At 35.8% G+C, this 18,748-nt stretch overlaps 1 long non-coding RNA gene across 2 annotated transcripts; it reads right to left on the bottom strand.

Annotated features, from left to right (window-relative positions):
* Positions 1–5,551: 5,551 nt before the first annotated feature.
* On the bottom strand, positions 5,552–8,366 carry LOC131237566 (uncharacterized). 2 transcript variants are annotated; one of them, XR_009167316.1, is made up of 4 exons: positions 7,896–8,364; positions 6,330–6,517; positions 6,063–6,161; positions 5,552–5,653 (listed from the first exon to the last, which is right to left on the bottom strand). It is a non-coding gene; the product is annotated as an uncharacterized LOC131237566 (long non-coding RNA). The 2 variants fall into 2 exon arrangements; XR_009167315.1 differs by lacking the exon at positions 5,552–5,653 and having other exon boundaries at positions 6,009–6,161; positions 7,896–8,366.
* Positions 8,367–18,748: the final 10,382 nt, after the last annotated feature.

Raw genomic sequence — 18,748 nt, 5'->3', positions numbered from 1 at the left:
TTTAAGGTAATGATGGTGGTGTCAGTGGATTGGTTTAAGATCCATGAGATTGCTCTATCCTGGTACACATATCCTGGGATTTTACCTTCCAATCCGTTCAACCTAGGGATGGGATTAATTTTAAGATAATGATGGTGATGTCAGTGGATTGTTTTAAGATCCATGGGATTGCTTATATCCTAGGACAGGTTCACTGGATCCGTTTGGCTCGTCATGCATATCTCGGGATATGCCTCCCATGTGACAATTTCCCTTGATGTGACAATTTCCTAACCTTTCCTTGAAAATGAGCAAAATCATTTCCCAAAAGACCTCTTAAACATAGATTTCCACAGTTACAAGAGACCTCTTAAGTAAGTTTGGTTTATGATCAATTGTAAGTAGCTTTTTTTTATTATTTAAAGTTACTTAATCACTTCAGTTTATATACTACCAGAAAAACATGCAAAGGCTACGGATAAAAGTCATAGCTAAATACCTATGGCTGCGGTTTTAGTCCGTGGCACGACCGTAGTCGTAGGTGCCATAACAATAGGTATAAAACCTATGGCTATGGATTTAATCCGTAGCCATAGATTAAAATAGCTACAGATATAATCTGTAGCAACTATTTCTGTAGCGAAAAGTACATATAGCTACGGATAGTATTTATCGCTAAAAGTGTGGAATTTAATAACAGCTACGGTCGTCAGATAAACAGCTACGGTCAATATCCGTAGCTATTTCTTACATTAAAAAGTTTATAATTATTCATTCATTCATTTACAATCATTCATTCAATAATGAATCAATTACAATACTTCATTCAATCAATTACAATTACAATTACAGTTACAATTATAGTTATAGTTACAGTTATAGTTATAGTTACAATAATATACTGAAAATACAAAGAAAATGTCATCAGGTCATCATCCTTTTCTTGGTGAGTCTGGTCCCCAACTGATGAATATCCCAGATCTGACACACGCTACAAAGATCCTCTTCCCTTTGCATAAATCTCCTTTGCATTTTTCTTTATTTTGCAGGAGGCAATACCTTTCCATCTATCTGTTCTTTTTTCCTTCAAGATTTCTTACTGCCAGTAGAGAGGATATAACCAGCATATATTGATGAACAACCAAGAGATGAAGATGGGTACATGTTTGTACCCATTCCCAGCCGACGCCCAGTTTTCTTAGCAATTGCCAATTGATCACCTGCAATGGTTTCCGTGGGGGACAATTATAGCAGCACTGACTGGCAGTGCGATAATATAAAGAAAACCAATTCAAACATGAAAAGGATGATTTCGACAATGAGAAAACTCAGAAAAAGGTTTCACTACTCCCAAACTTCAGTTGGGAAATCTGTAAATATAAAAGGAAAAAAGGAATTGATCAACCATTGTATTTATTGTTTGGCTGTGGATATCTCTGTTTAACCTTTTTCTCATACTAATTAACTGTTGATTCAATTCACATAAATAAAAAGAAAAGAAGTGTTAATATCACAACTGCTGGACAGTACTTAATGCTAAATTCTCATGAATGAGCTATGAACTGTGACACCGTAATTATCATTATCCCAGCAATTCAGGGATTGGAATTTCTAAAATACAATAGAGGAAAACTATGTAGTTAAGTATGAGTTTATTTAAGGGTTTTCTCAATGTCATAAACGTTTCGAGAGAATTGAGTATTGGTTCCATAAACTGTTCAGAGTCAGCAACATTTCTTGATTTACAATTCCTTGCAGTCTTGGTTGGCAACAACAAAGAATTTGCAATAAGATTCCAATCATATTTTTTTTTCAATAGTGCGCTCATTCATATGTATTTGCCCTATACAAAAAACAATTCACAATACCAATAAAGCTCAATTGTAACAGGTTCTGCCTCAGGTACATCAGGTGCATGTGTATCTCTATGTAGAACACGTAAAAGATGTGCAAGGTTCCACGTTCCAAAAGACCTCCAAAAACAAATTAGAATTCCATCTCCATTGGAATGAGAATGTAAATGCAATTTGTAACTCTGACAAAAACTTTTATGCTCTGGCAAAACAGACCAAAAATGGAGCAATACAAAGTAAAAAATGACATGAAAAGGAAAATAAAGCTACCAAAATCTATGCCACCTCAACAATTTTCTCCATTAGAACTATGGACTAGAAATAGACAGCTGAGAATGAATTAATGCCATTTCCAAGATTACATCATGATCTGCTGAGTTGCAGAATTGAAATGGACTGCAAATTGAATTTGAATGACAAACTTTTACAAATCATTCCACATCAAGAAACCTTATAAGCTACTAAGAAATTTCCAACCCATAGTGACAGATGATTGATTTGCAGGATGAAGGAAATCCATATTAAATCAATCAGTACAAGGAAAAAAATAAATAGATTATGGTTGCTACAAATATAAACAACAAAAATGGCAATATCTTTGCATTGTTGTATATCAAGAAGCTTCACAATAAACTAGAAATTCATCACTCACAGTAACAGATAATCAAAATAGTTATAAAAAAAAACTGTAACTTGTTTATATACAATATTGAAGTTACAAGCCATAAATGGTTTACCTCTAATTCTTGAAATTCAAAATGTTTAGTAGTTCCAATCATGAAAGATTCCAATTGCCACTTGAGTTCTTTGGAATCCATACAACAAAGAAACCCAACTTCAATTCAATGAAAATAAAGAATTATGCATGAAAAAATGTTAAAAAATTGAACCTTTTTCTATGGCACTCTTGCTTTACGCCAAAGCCTCAGCTCTTCTGGTAAGCTTCACGTCAAATTAATGTGTATGATAACCATTAGTCATTGCTCAGCAATGATTCAGAATAAGAAAGAAAGAACAACCATCATACAAAGGTGTAAGACATGCAAAGTTGTTGGGCATAGAAAACAAGAATCATGAGATAAGTGAGAGTGAATCGGCCTACCTTTTGCAAGAAGTTTATACAACTTTCTTTGGTATAATGCTAGCTTATAAAGAATACAAGACAAGCAATTCCCTATGGGTGTTCATTTTAACAAAAGGAAAAAGGCGGCAGAAAAATCTGTATCGTTCACTCATCAGATGGGTCCACAAGCTACAAAAAAATCTTACTGTTATGATGACTCCAAGCTACTCGCTGAAACTACCTTGAAAATTCCTCATAAAATTCGAATAGACTTAAAATAAGAGTTCAACCTCCTAGCACTTCATCGCATCCCAGGATATGTAGCTTTCTTGTCGTGAGTTTCAGCTTCTTTTCCACTCTGTTCCGGGATTCCATCTCTAGTTATAGCTGCCTTTCTAGCTCTATGAGTTGCATGTCCTCCAAAAGGAGATAAGGGAATGAGAAGAAAGAAGGATACTCAATTCAAAATCAAAGTTGACTTAGATTCCCAACATGTAATTTTAACTAAGAAATCCATCAAATTACAATACCCATGAATTTTTTTACATGGGAAAAAACAGAGGAGGGTATTCAAAAAATAGAAATTAAAAAAAAACCCACAAAATTCTACAGATATTATATAATTATAATATAATAGAAATGACAGTAGTCTTTCTAAAAAAGTAAAAAAAAAAAAAGAAAAGATAGTAGCAAAAGGAAATGAAGAAACATAGCTTAACATGTGGGTCCCCTGTACATTTCTTTTTGTCAATGAAAAAACATAGCTTAACCATTCGGTTTGTGCTTTAGATGTATTTATTAGTGGACTGTCTTTTATTTATACATTCAGACAAGAGAAAAAAGGTTAGTAATCCGGTAGAGTTAACGAATGGAAGGCAGGCACTTAAAAATTGCTAAAAAAATTACATACCTAGAATGCAAGTAATTAAGTTAAATTGTCCAAACCTGAAATGCACATGGATGGCAGGGCTCACACGCTTGTGGAATTAGCAAATATCTTTCCAATTTTGGCAAACTTGGTTTCAAAGACCTGCTTTTCCGTAGCATCAAGCTTGTCCATTAGTTTCAACCGAAAAAGGAATGGTAAATCAAACTTGCATAGAAGTATGAACTCGGATTGACAATCGTAGAGATTCCAAAAGAAAAAGAAAAGTGTAGATGAAACAACACTTTTTTCATCTTGCTGAAATAAAAGAATTAGTTCTTATGCCATTAGCCAAAGTAACAACATTTTTAAAAAAGAAAAAGATGTAAAAGAATCCTCTTTCAAAGCTACACCTGGAATTACAACACATGAAACAAAAACAGATGTTTTTTTATGATTTGTTCTAGCTGGAAAAAAAAGAAGTTATCATGACATTAGCCAAAGTAACAATAGTTTTTTATTTTTATTTTTAATATATTTAAAAGAAATTTCTTTCAAAGCTACACCTAGAATTACAACAAAATGAAACAAAAACACACTGGCCATCCTAATCATTCATTGAATCTAAACAAACATCACACCATTAATCAGACATGATTCCTTAGTGTAGTCTTTGGCCCATGGCTCATCTAGTGTGCCCACCCAACTCTTGAAAAGTTCTAATCACCACCATAGCAGAATGGATAGCGGAGATTTCTTTTAAGACCTAAACCAAACCATTTTCTAGATATTGGCACTCTCATTTTTCTATACTTTAATCTACAACACTCCTTTATGTCCACAAAAACATACAGGCAATAATGCATGATTTTCAGCAAATTATTTTAAAGCTATCATCAATTGATACTTCAAGTCAGGTAATGCTACTGCGTTGAGAGATCATAGTTATTTTTCATAGGGACCTCCCAGAAAGGGTGAAGAAGGGCTAACCAGGTAATATTTGAGCAACTGTTGCAGCATTTTCTTTTAGGTTTGGTTGGGTGAGAAGGTCTCGCTCCATGTCAAATGGTACTGGGTCAAGCTGGATGGCTTTTGGGATTTCGAAAGCTTTTAACTGCCAAGCATGAATAAGTTATGATTTAGCTTTGAGTGGACTATGAGATAGTTAGAAAAACCTTTCAGCTTCCAAATAAGTAAAAACATGACAAATGGTATTGAAAACCCAAGACTGAAGAAATATCACTTCAAACTGTTTAGCTACTAATTACCTTCTTTGCTTTGGCATGCTTTGTAAGTTCCCCAAGAATGTATTCTTTTGCCTTGGCATTCTCACAGAAAGCGGCATAATCCCCACTTAGCCCATTCTCCTCATCCCAACAGTCAAGTGCTTGCTTGTTGGGATTGACAACGGTGATGAGGAAAGACTCAAAGTTGTTTCCATATATTCATATCTAAGAACAAAAGGAAAATACACTGCAACAGAAACAAAATAGTGAAAATGTGTCCCTCCCATAGATTGTTTTGCAACATTGCTCATTCGGATTCATGTCCATGAATATCTCATTCTACAACAGAAACCAACAAAACTCTTTCATGGTTTTTGTACAAATCACATACTAGAGGATGTCTAGCTCAATATGAAGCGAACTTCTTGCTTGAATCCCATGTCAAGCATTCAATCAGCTTCGTCAAGAACCTGCAAATAGTTCATGGTTATTATATGACAAGCAAGGGAGAAAATAGATCAAAGGAGTGTGCAGGCATGTAAAATCATGAATTATGAAGATTTTGTCCCTTTTTGAAAGATTATGGAGAAAAGTAAAAGAAAAAAAGGGATTAGCTCAAACCAACAAATTAACCTGGAGTGTAAATCGATTCATCTAAATCATCATCCTGTTGAACAAAAATGCAATGATTAGTATCCATAGGAATATCCAGAACCAGACAGAATGACTTGATAATGAGTTCTTCAAGGAGCCATCATCAACATGTCTGCAAAACTATGCGTGAAACATGCCATTTTTTAATATTTGTGGTAGCATTTATGTGACTGTGTGCAACAAATGCAAGAAATAGGAGGCATGAAAGTAAGTACTTCCAAGGCAAAGGAGACTGGCTTTCCAGTAGTCCTCTAATCTAACCCAAGAAATAGGAAGCAAGAAAGTAATTCTTTTAGGATGTTAAAGAGAAAAACAGAGGCATTAAAAAAAGAGCTTCGTATAACTAATGAAATTCACTACGATAGTAAAAAAAAACTAACTCCAATTGCCTACATTCTTTAAGGACACTTCTGGACACTCACCCATAGAACCTGGGGCTTTGAGTATAGACAGCAAATTCTCTTTTGGTTGGGGCTCATCACTCAATGATGACAATGGTGAAGTCATTGATGCATCCCCACCTATTGCAGGAAAAAGAAAAAGTATAGAACAGTATCAACAAATAAGCAACTTTAATAAGAAACAATAGTAAAATCTCCTTGACATGAGTGGTGAAAACAATTGAAAACTTCATAGATGTAACAGGACCACCACAATAATAATTTAAAGAAAAAAATGGTAAGAGTTACATGGCATCTGTGTGATATATAGACGCAATTTCCAGCTCAGTCTCATTTTGCATTTTCCTTGGCCAGGAAAATCTGTCCCTGAGAGAAAAAACAAGCTTGTAGAATCATCGACTTGCAATTGTTCGTATCCACTACATCTATTGCTATTGTGAATGTTCTGAAGACATCCAATCTCTGTATACAAGAACCTGCAATGATGAGGAGCAACAATTACAAGTATAATATTAGATTCAGCTGCTAAATAATGTTCTTGTTGTAATATTCAGGAACATTAAAAAATGAACTTCCATTACTAAAATTTAACAGCAGATCTCAATAGTAGAGGCTATATGATTAAGAACTAGCACAATATGTACTAATGAAGTGAACTGAAATAATTAGTTCTTGAAGTGGAAGTGACAAAATTGCAATTACCTTGGTATTCATATTGAGGAACCAATCTCCAAATTTCAATTATATTACCATCATGTCAGATACAAATGGAAGTTAATTAACTGCAACTTGAGGGCTATTCCCTCATATCATAAATACTAGGACAATTTCACCATTTCCTTTCTATTGAACTAACCATGGTTAATTGGTCACGGTGCATCCAAATGCCCGTGATTCAATGAAAGCCCGTGATGTGAAGGTGTGGGACGTGCTAGAATCTAAGTAGACGCCAACATGTGCTGGAGATCTGTGGAAGTAATCAATATTTTGAAAGAGTACGTGAGACAATCGAGAATATTGGTTGAAGCATTTCTTCAAACATGTAGGGGGCCATGGACAGTGGCGGACATGGCTACCACTGCCATGGCTACTGCCCAATTTCCGGCTATCAAAAGAGAAAAATAGAGAGAGAGAATACCTCGAGTGACTCTGTTTATTTATTTATTTATATATTTTACATGGAGACTATAATTCTTCTTCAAGAGACAATGTTCAACAAGTTCAACTACTGCTACAACAAGGGCAGATACTTCATAACCATGAAGAATGAGTAAATCTTTCTATTTTTTTTTTATTTTTTATTTTTTTTTTATTTTTATTTTATAGGAATAGGATTCCTTAAAATTTCACAAACAAAGGGAGAAATCCGAATTATAAAAGAGATTTCAACATCAAAGTTGGGGAAAAAAAAAAGGAATATGATACCCAAACACCCAAATCCAAATGGACAAAAAACCATCAAATCCCAAAACAAAACCCCCCACTGAAGAAAACATAAATTACCATAAACCCAGTAACCCAAATCCCCAAAACACAAAACCAATCATACCCTTAAAAGAAAATGTTGAAATGAACAACAAAAAGAACCCACCCTCAAACCCAACACGATCAGACCCCAAAATCATTTAAAAAAAAAAAAAAATCCCACCCACGAAATGAAAGGAAAAGATGATCCTTTTCCCATTACAGATTCAGAAAAATAAACCATAAATTTGATTTTTATGAAAGCTCAAATCCTTTTCCCATTACAGATTTTAGGAAAGCCCTAATTCCAATATTGTAAAATATGATAATATGCAGATTTGTAGATCTAGAAATAAAAACCCTAAATCTCCATTTGAGAGAAATGAGTACCTGGTTGGGGAAGAGGTGAAGGGTGGGGGCTGCTGGCCACACCAGATCTGGAGATGATGCTGGAGACGATGCGCCGAGAGAGAGAGAGAGAGAGAGAGAGAGAGAGAGAGAGAGAGAGAGAGAGAAGGGCGAGGGCGAGCAAAGGCAAGGGAGTGCGAGAGAGGGAAAGTGAGGGCGAGAGGGAGAGGGAAAGGGAAAGTGAGGGCGGGAGTGTGCGGAGGTTTCTTTTACCAAAAGAATGAGCTAAAATTTTGGGGACCGCCATTGCATGGACAGTCCTGTCATGGGCTCGTGGGGCCCACCATGATGTACATGGTTTATCCAATCCATTCATTCATTTTAGAATCTAATTATATGCGTGATACAAAAAAAGGAGGCAGATCGAAGGACCACGTGGATCACACAAATATAAATGGCAACGACTTAATATCGACTATTTCCAACGGTGTGGTCCACTTGAGCCTTCAATCTGCCTCCTTTTTTTGGCACATGCCTTAAAATGAGCTATCCAAATGGATGGACGGCTTAGATAAAACACGCATGTTGCGGTAGGCCCATGGAGGCTCTCAGGGTACCGTAAAACTTCAGCAGGCCGTGGGAATGCAACATCCTTTAGCTATGGATTAAAACTCCAGTAATTAAGCTACGGTTTATATCCGTAGCAAAAAACTCTCATAGTCCGTAGCTTTTGGTCATTTTTATGGTAGAAACCAAGATAAACTACTTAAGGAATAAGCAACTTAAGTAACTTATGATCTAAACGCCCCCAAAGAGGCTGGAAAAAAAAAAAAAAACAACTAAAGGAAAAGTTACCGAGAATGGTCTGTTGTCGTTGATTTGGATTTACGCTATTTCGTCTTTCGTGTTCTTCTCTCGAATTCTCTTGAACATTTGTTTCTTTTACTTTCCATTTTCAGGTACCCAAGCAGCTCCAAGGAAGAGCACCGCTGCTGCTTCACTTTAATGAAAACTTTGTGGTTTTGTCTTTGATATTTGAAGTGAGAATTAATGGGCTGGTAATGGCAAGTCACATTTTAGTTACCTTCATTTTCTTCTTCTTCTTCTTTTTTTTTTTTTTTAAAAGACACGGGGTGCCCCACCTCTTTTTTGAAGTGAGACTAATCCCTTCGTTTTCTGTTTTTGGTTGGAGTTGGTCACATAGTGAACCCAATATTGCAAATGCTTTTTGGCGACGCAGCCAAAGTATGGTGCTACTTTCATCTGCAACTTTCTTTTCTGTACTATTTTTCCTTTTCTTTTTGTCTTTCCTTCATTTTTTTTTTTCTTATTTAATTACAACTTGCTGCTATTTATTGCAGTTATTAGAATCCTGAAGGCCAAATGAGACTCCAGGTTACAACTATTACAAGGACATGGGCAGATAGTTCTGCCAACTCAAGAGGTCAGATGCAGGTTTCAGTGTTTGTTTTTTGCTAGTGGATTGTTTGAAAACTGTTCTGCCCAAATATTGAAAGAATATTTCCTAGGGCTGTCAATTAAAAAGGATGCTACTTAGAGTTAACACACACGATCGTTAGGCCCATATTGGGATGCCAGTTTTTTGGCATTGGGGATGAGATGCTTATCCTTTAGGCTTTATTTTTCTGTTAATCTTTGCCAAAGTAATGTTCTTCATTATGGCCGCCATATCTGTTTCTACAAGATATATGCAGTTGGATAACTTTGTGTCCATCTTGTCAGTTAGACAATCTCTTTTTATACATCTGTTATGCAGTTGGTTATTGTATATCAATTCATATGTAAGAACATTTAGTGATGATATGCATAGGTTGAGCATGATATGATAATTCATATAAGGGTGTGCTTGGTTGCACTAAATATCATGAAACTTGGTGATATTTTGCAGTAAATAAGACTGATTAATCATTAAATTTCATGAATGACATTTGGTTCTACCAACTGCACCCAAGCTAAAATGTGCTTTAAGCTAATTAAACTATCCTTATTATAAACTAAGGCAAATGTATATACAGTTTTCTGTTCCATGATAGTCATCTTTGATATCCTGTTTATAGTTGGCCCCATGGCCAAACATCCAAGTCACTACAACAAAATGGAACATTGCTGCCGCATTTTTTGCAGCAGCCAACATTTAACGCTGGTTGTGGTTTCCACTTGTGGCAAATCAGAACATGAGCTTACTCTACATGTCATCAGTCATCAGACAGGTGATCATATAACTCTTGGTTGCATAGTGAAATTTTTCAGTAAATTGATTTAGGATTGTTTGGGTGGGAGTAGAAAACGAAAACATCATTAAGAGGGATACTGTTTTCCAGCTTTTTCCAATCCAAATTACATGCCAGGAGTTGTGAGTAGAGAAGAAAGGTTCATTTGGTTTGGGAATCTCAGTAACAAACCATGATGTAGCTCTATTTCCAATGAATGAAATAGGAGTTGTGAGTAGAGAAGAAAGGTTCATATTATAGCTGAAATCTGTGTCTGACACTTGAATGATATTACATGATCTATTTGTATGCTTATTTTCAAATCATCAATGAGCCCCAGAGGCTACTTGTGAGTCTCCCCAAATGTGACGGGTCCGGGCTGATCATATGGTGAGCCCCACCATGAATGTTTTGTGGCCAGAAAATCAGGCTGGTCCAGTGATCAGGCTGGTCCAGTTATATCAACCATCCAGTTTTTGTACAAGTGTGGCCCTCCCATTGGCCAAATTGTCCTTTATTTCAGGCCACACACATCTAAGGTGGGCCCCATGTGATGAAATGCATGGATCTTACACCTTGGCTCATGTTGGAAGAGTAGAACTATTCTTCACATGTCCTAGCTGTTCCTCAAAAAATGAGTAAAACCATTTTAAAAAGAAAAGAAAAAAAAGAAAAGATGCTGCTTTTGTTGTTTAACTGACCAATTTACTGAATGCTAACCATTAACCGAAATAGGATAATACTATTTGTATGGCTATTAAGTTGCTTAAAGAACTACCAAATATTGAAAACTTGGAAGCTATCTATTCAATGTGCTATTTTTTTGGATTCCAATTCAATTAAGAATCAACTTTGCAATGGATTCCAATTCAATTAAATTAGGAAAATGTTTATAACCTTTTATAACTCCAAAAACACCCAGATGAATTAAATCTAGACCTGACTTTCTTTTCTTTAATACAAATTTCAGTTTCCGATTAAAATTTCACTTCAATCATTTTTTAGAAAAAAATAAAAAACCATTTCTACCAGGCTAAATATTGTGTTTGCCCTGGTTCTAAAGGTGTTAACTCTGCTGTTCGAGCTTTGCCCAAGTCAGTCACATATCGTCCTGCTTTTTGTACTAAGAATTCCATTCCCCTTCCTTAATTTAATATTATTTCTCGTTACCAAGCACCTAAATTCAATAGAGACCACCCCTCTTTTCTTGATCCAATGAATCTAATATGGACGTCAATGTTCACATTCTTTTAGTTTTAACATATCTGGAATTTCTTATGAGATTGTGTTCTCACTGCTTCCACCATCTTCAAAATCATGCATAACTTACCATTAGAATTGAAAAGTGATGCGAAAAATATTGTGCTCAAACCAGTGCACCTCATTAATTACTCGAGGCATTGATAGCATCTTTTTGCTAGATAAACCAACATCTCTACCTCTATACACATTTGTTTCATCTTTTATAATCAGTCCTTATCATTACATGCATGTTCTTCATTCTCATGCTCTTTGTTGGGGCATGATTTGGTGTATCTTTGACATAATTCTTTCATTGGCCAAATTTGCTTTAGTTGCACCACCACTATCAAATATGAAATGATACTGAATTCACTTTAGTTGCACCACCACTATCAAATATCAAATATCAACAGACATTCAAGACATTTGCTCTATATGGATCGTGTGTGCCTTGGGTAAATAACTTGGCATTTCACAACGATTGATTTATTCTAAATTGTTTGGAATCTTATATGATTTGTGATATTTTGATAAACATGATGCATAGGTGCAGTATGTGCCTTTTGTTAATGTTTGGAGCAATCAATAGTTGTGAAACTAGTTCCATTACATTAACTAGAATTCTTTTCTTGCTTTACTCCTATTTTCGGGAAATGGTGAAGGGTCACTCACGTCGTGGTAAATTGGGCAGGTTATGATATTCTTCAGTGCACATGGGGTGATAGTAAGTTATGTTGAGGATTCAGGGGATCCTTATAGAGATCCAATGGAAGATTATATCAGTTTAATAATGGAAGAATTGAAATCTAGAGGAATTGCCAACAGTCACACTCTTGCATGCCAGGTAATTCATTTAAAATTTTAGCTTTTGGTTTCTAGGTTTGATTTCTAACTGCTTCTTGCTTCTCAGTTCTTCAGTTTGTTTGCCACTTATGAGACATCTAAATCACCATCATCTAAGCCTTATCCTGACTAATTGGTGTTGGCTTCTGAGACATCTAAATAAACAGTGAAAATTACATATGTGCTACACCAACCAAGGCTTTAGAACTTGCAAAAACCAAGTGGACTTGGTTTCGCTAAGGAACAAATTGATAGGTCCCTTTGAAATATATATGTTTCAGGATGAGTTGCTATGTGAAAGGTGGCAGTTTTAACTAACAAAGCCGCAAACTTACATATTCCTAACTACCCAAGTCTCCCATCTCAGTTGATGTGCCAGGTTCACAATGTTATACTACATGCATGTTTTAACTCATACTCAATCTTCCTTTAGTCTTTATGTTTCCCTTAGTAGATGCTCTCTAATACCTATCTGGTTGCATATATTGCTTGGAACTACAGGTAGAGAGAGTGCTGATGAGATTTACACCCAAGCGACTCTTCAGCCGGTGAACTCTGTAAGCAGAATTTGTTGTTAATGTTGACTGAATTATGTCTCCCCTTGCGATCTGTGATCTTTGAAGCTCATAACAATTTTCATTTGTGTAATGCTCATGCCCTTGTTGGAAAACAATTCTCTGCATAGGGGTCATGAAATTCCCCTTGGATGGGAAGCAGATTTTACTTGTTTATGATTCTTTTCCATGTGCTGGCTTCTTTACACGCCCAGCCAAGACTCGATGAGTTTGGTATCCTTGATTCAGTGGTTTGTACAAGATTTCGTATCGGTATTTAGCAAATTTGAGTTGACTCAACATGTTTTCAATTGTGCTTGGGTCAGGAAGCTATTAGATTCTTTATGAATTTCTTGTGGTTTTCTAACTAGGGATTGGGTGCAGGACTGGCTATTGGCTTGTATTCTGGCATCATAGTAACAGGGACCAATATTTGTCAAAATCGCTAAGATATTTGTGTTTGGATTGGTGAGAAAAATATTTGAAAGATCTTTCTAAAAAAGAAATAAGATCATGTATAAGACTTTCTACAAACTGGTAGAAGTCTAATGCCAAAGAAATTTGTGTAAGTGTCATTTGGTTTTGATGTGCATTAGCTGTCTTCTTTGTCTTATACAAGATTTTAAAGGAGCATGGGGCTCATGACCCCAAAAGAAGATTTGGCCATTATAAGGCATTTTCTAAAATCAAGTCCTTAATCAAATTGGCCGTCCATTAGCTTTTGTATGGTGGGATACTTGGAGACAACATGTCTTTTGTCTCAAGAAGTTTGTTCTGAAATTGCCATTTCTTTCTTTCACCTAATGTTTAGTCTTAAAATCACAATGTTTCTAGGAAAAAACTCCTTTGTTAGCTATATTGTACTTAGTGCTCTTTGCCTCCCGATATAAAGCAATCATTGTAATTTCTCCATTTTTCTGTGTGTTGTCTTCACTGTAACTTAGCTGCACTGGTCCTTTGCAATACTATTGTTTGGTTTTTGGCTTTTTGCTAATCCTTTGCTTTTGAGATGACTCAACATTGGGGAGATAAATGGACCCTCCTTGAAACCATAATGATAATTTTGTTTTAAAATCTTAACCATTTATTATATAAGTTGGCTTATTGTCATTTGGTCATGTTTCTATTCATAATAATTCCTCTGAACTCTAATCAGGTACACGAATCCTTGACTTGAGGTCCTTCTCATACTATTGACATAACAAGGGAGGTACATATTTTCCTTGAAAGTATGATACATGAGCCTAGTTCATTTTTGTCAAATTCCATGTATGATAGTGATGTTAATTTTTTATTTTTGTGTTACCATTTTACATTTGAACCATGACCATATGCAATCTGAGGTGTGGGGAGGCTCACGAGGTTCCTTGGAGATCTTTCTCAGTTGTCTCTAGCATCCCTGGATTAAGCTGAGAAAATGACCTTTGTATGCAAGGTTGGTCATCTTGTGCACAATGTATGAGGACGGAGATGATGACATTTGTATACAAGGTTGGTCATCTTTTGCACAATGTGTATCAATCATTTACTTTGTGCTTCCACAAAAAATGGACACATGCCGTGATGGTTTGTGATCTGAATTTTTGGTGAGGAAACTTGTTTGACAGTCATGTTAAAGGTGATACTTTTGTCCTTCTGTATTATATGTATGCAACTGATGCTTGATGTGGAAATCTGGCCCTTTTGAACCTTCCCTAATTGCATAAGTGGCTGAACCAGCTCTGTATGTTACACATAATTTGTCATCCACTAGTTTCTGTAAATGAAGAGAAGAGGATTGATCTTAACAGTATGGTCGTCATGCATATAGACAAAAAATGCTTGCAATGAATTTTTATGAGTACTAGGTAACCTATTAATGAAAACAATGTCTCCTTCCATAATACGTCTGTTTATGATTTGACCAACTTTCAAATATGTATGTCCTTTTGAACCTTCCCTAATTGCACATGTGGCTGAACCATCTCTATATGTTACACATAATTTGTCATCCACTAGTTTCTGTAAATGAAAATAAGAGGATTGATCTTAACAGTATGGTCATCATGCACATAGACAGAAAATGCTTGCAATGAATGTTTATGAGTACTTGGTAATTTTGGAGTCCTTGGTTAGGTTTAGGCTAAAAGTACGAGTGCTGGAGCCGACGCTTCGGAATCCGAACTCATTCTTTTGAAAAATAGAAAAATGGGAATATTAGTAAATATGGATTTTCTTGTTAAGAAGAAAATGAAAGATGGATTGAAAAAACAGAAAAGAGATTTTTTTTCTTCTTTTTTGCTTCAAGAGAGACGGAGAGGTGAGAGTGGGGAAATCGGGGGAGAGAGTGGGGGAATGAAGTGACCGCGTGAGATTTGAAAATAGCGAGTGTGGTTTGGTTTGAAAATGACGTTTCGCATGTGTGGCTATGAGAGGTGTCTACGGATGTAGATTTTTACTTGCCCATCTTTGTTCATGAAAACTTTAAGTTAATGTTGAAAAAGTAATTACTTCATTACTATTATTATTATTTAATTATATAAGGTTTTTACATTTTATTTAATTAGTATCCATATTGTAGATATCATCTCCTTTATTCTCTCTAGTAATAATTGGTTTTGTTAATATTGTTTGTATGTTGGGTTATTTGTGCATTGGCTGAGGGGTCTTTTTTTTTTTTTTTTTTGGTCTGCTATCTTCTGGAGATTTGGTTTTGCAACTTATCAACAATGTTCCTGACCTCTCTTGGGTGGAGTCAGGTACAAGTTTCATTTATTTTCTAGTAAGGCATGTAGAGGTGACTTATAATTCCATGTCTATGGACTTGAGAAATAAATCAATACAAGTGGTAATGTGTTTGAATTCAAGTACCTTAAACACAATTCAAGTTAATTGTGGAGTTAGAAGTCTTGTTACAGTTCTTTTAGTTTCCTTCTCAAAGTACAATCTCTTCCTAGTGGTAATGTGTTTGAACTCAAGTACCCTATATCATTGTGTTTCCATTTCAACATATTCTAGCATGTCTTGGGATATTTTGGCTTATCTTTGTTTACTAAAGACAATTCAATTTAGTATTGGCTGAAATTGTAGATGAACAAGGCACATTAAGTTATAAGTCTTTCAAACTTATTGCAGATTGCTGATGCTCTTTTACTATAATGCAACAATGACACTTGGCATATTGCAAAAGCTTGGGTTTATCTTTGGATCATTTAGTTTATGTTTGGATGGATTTACGTAGTTTGGGTTTAGATGGATGTGAATGTGAATATGATGAAATATATTATATAACAGGTGTATATCAGGAAGAATATCTGTGAAATTTATTGTAACAGGTGTATATCAGGAATTTGTGTGGAATTTTGTGCTGGAATATTTTTTTTTTAAAAAGAGACTTTTACCTACGAAAATTTTCAGTTTTGAAAATATTTTTACCTACGAAATTTTTCGTAGGTAAAATTTTTCTTATGTAAAAAAGTTTTGTAATTATTTTTAGTGACGAAAATATTCATCACTAAAAGTTTAACATTTATTTTTTAGCGATGAAAATATTCGTCGCTAAGAGTTTAACACTAATTTTTTTGCGACGAAAATATTTATTGCCAGAAGTTTTGTAATTATTTTTAGCGACGAAAATTATTGTCACTAAAAGTTTAACATTTATTTTTTAGTGATGAAAATAGTCGTCGCTAAAAGTTTAATACTTATTTTTTAGCGACGAAAATATTCGTCGCTAAAAGTTTTGTAATTATTTTTAGCGAAGAAAACTATCGTCGCTAAAAGTTTTACACTTATTTTTTAGCGACGAAAATATTCGTTGCTAAAAGTTTTGTAATTATTTTTAGCGACGAAAATTTTCGTCGCCAAAAAGCTTGCCTTTGCCGACGATTCAAAATTTTCGTTGATAATAACCTTTTACATTGGACTTTTAGCGACAAAAATTTTCGTCGCTAAAAGTTTTTGGCTACGAAAATTTGGCTTTTAGTGACGAAAATTTTCATCACTAAAAGTGGGATTTCTTATAGTATTTCCATTTTCCTTCTCACATCTTGAATAAATCCATATTCTATTTTGCACATTCCCTACTCGGTTAAAACGTATACAGTCATGCTTTTATTCTATTTTTGTTTCTTTAATATTTCATGAACTTAGATCCTAAAAAGCCTACGAAGTATGGCTTAGTTATCTACTTGTTTTCCTTACTTCACTATTGTGTTAAGTGCTCCTTTATTTTGTTTACATGTGTAACATCCCGTACTTTCCAGTACTTGAGTGTTACCATGTAATCTAATTAGTATAAATGCAAGCCTAGCCTAAGTGAACCTTCACGTTCATCCTAGCCTAAATCCATCTGTTGAAAACAATTCCCATCCATAGATCAACCTATCTATCCATTGTTATCCAAGATAGACGAGTCTAGCGGATTACGAATTCACAGACCAGGATCACGAGATCCACCATTTATCAGGTCCTGCCACTCAATGTTGGAATCCATTACTTGACCTCTACAACCAAGCCATTCATTAGCAACATCAGGTAGACTATATATTTACATTGAGACTCCTTAAGATAAAGAATGAATCAATCACAATGCTCCGTTGATCGACCCAATGATCGATTCCCTTAACTCGACCATCGAATTATAAATTTAACCATAAACCATCCAAGTAGTAGCTGTGCCCGAGATTTGGACACAAGGCTTAGCAGGACGTAATTCAAACCGCTAATGACCCTAATTAAAGGTGGGTCTGCATAAAATCTCACTACCAATAAAGATAAATAAATAGATGAGCAAATATCTATGTACGCACATACATTAATAAGGTGAGATGAAATAAGTAATGCAAATGATATTATTGTAGACTTTAATGACACTGATTAAGGTGGACCACTTAAACAAATTATGGAGGAGTAGAAGAAATTGTAAAAAATAATCATAATAAAAATAATGATAATAATGATGATGGTAATAAGGTTATTAAAAGCATATTAAATGATCTAGTCCCTAATCTAATCACTAAATCCCAACAAAGGGACCCTTGGACCCTTTTAACCGTTGACGTTCAAATTCAAGATAATCCAACTAGTGGATCAGCAAGGATCCATACTTAAGGCCAAGAATCACTTGGTATGGCCCACCTAGGCATTGGATCCACCTCATCTTTAGCCAAGTGTCCCAATATGACCCGTAGAATCTTTTGAACAGAGTAGATTTGGAAGATACATCCTGATGGGCCCCACATTGGTGCGTGTGTGCACGTGGAAGGCGTGCACTCGCTGAGGACCCAACCTCCAATGCGGAAAAAGGGAACTCTCCCGCCCGCTGCCGTTCAAAAATGGCATGTTTGTGCTTTCTCCTCCCTGTTTGATTGAGGCGTGGCCCACCATCTGGTCCCATCCTCACAATCTAGACCGTCCATATTAGAAAGCGGGAGGTACAGACCGAAACTGCAAACTTTCACCCGTTGGTATCCACATACGGATACACAAGCACAAGCGCAAGCGGGCTAAGTGCAACATCCTCTTTCCAAAAATAGAAATTTCTGGTTTTCTTGCTTTTACACACTGGCAATCCGCGTGCTTTTGCATCCTCCCATCTCAACCATCCCTTGGAGGGTTTTCCTAGTCGTCCATTCCTAAGAAGCTGGTTTAGGGCTTCCTCAATACCGGAAAGAGAAAACCAGCGGCTGAAACCGCTCCTCTTTGGTTGTTTTTAGAAACCAGATGCTGGGATTAAATCACAGCATTTCATTCGCAATCCAACAGCCCTAATGGCGTTGAAATCCCTACAAGAAGGGAAAGAAAACACCCGGATTTCCTGTTCTTGCGGCAACACAAGGGAAACCGACTGTTTCCCTCTAAACTCAAACCCACCACTCTAAACTTCCTTAAGCTTTGGAAAAGCTTATCTACAAGCTTTTTAGGGTCCATATGGACCATCTGAAAGGAACATATCAAAGGAAGAAGTTGTCATTTGCAATCCACCATTAATGCTAGAAGCTTCTTCCCCACGCACTCGCGCCGCACTACACTGAGTCATGCCGAT

This window comes from Magnolia sinica, chromosome 2, assembly GCF_029962835.1.
Source record: "Magnolia sinica isolate HGM2019 chromosome 2, MsV1, whole genome shotgun sequence".
NCBI lineage: Eukaryota > Viridiplantae > Streptophyta > Magnoliopsida > Magnoliales > Magnoliaceae > Magnolia > Magnolia sinica.
The sequence above is the reverse complement of the archived record's forward strand: the minus strand, read 5'-3'. Positions and strand labels throughout refer to the sequence as shown.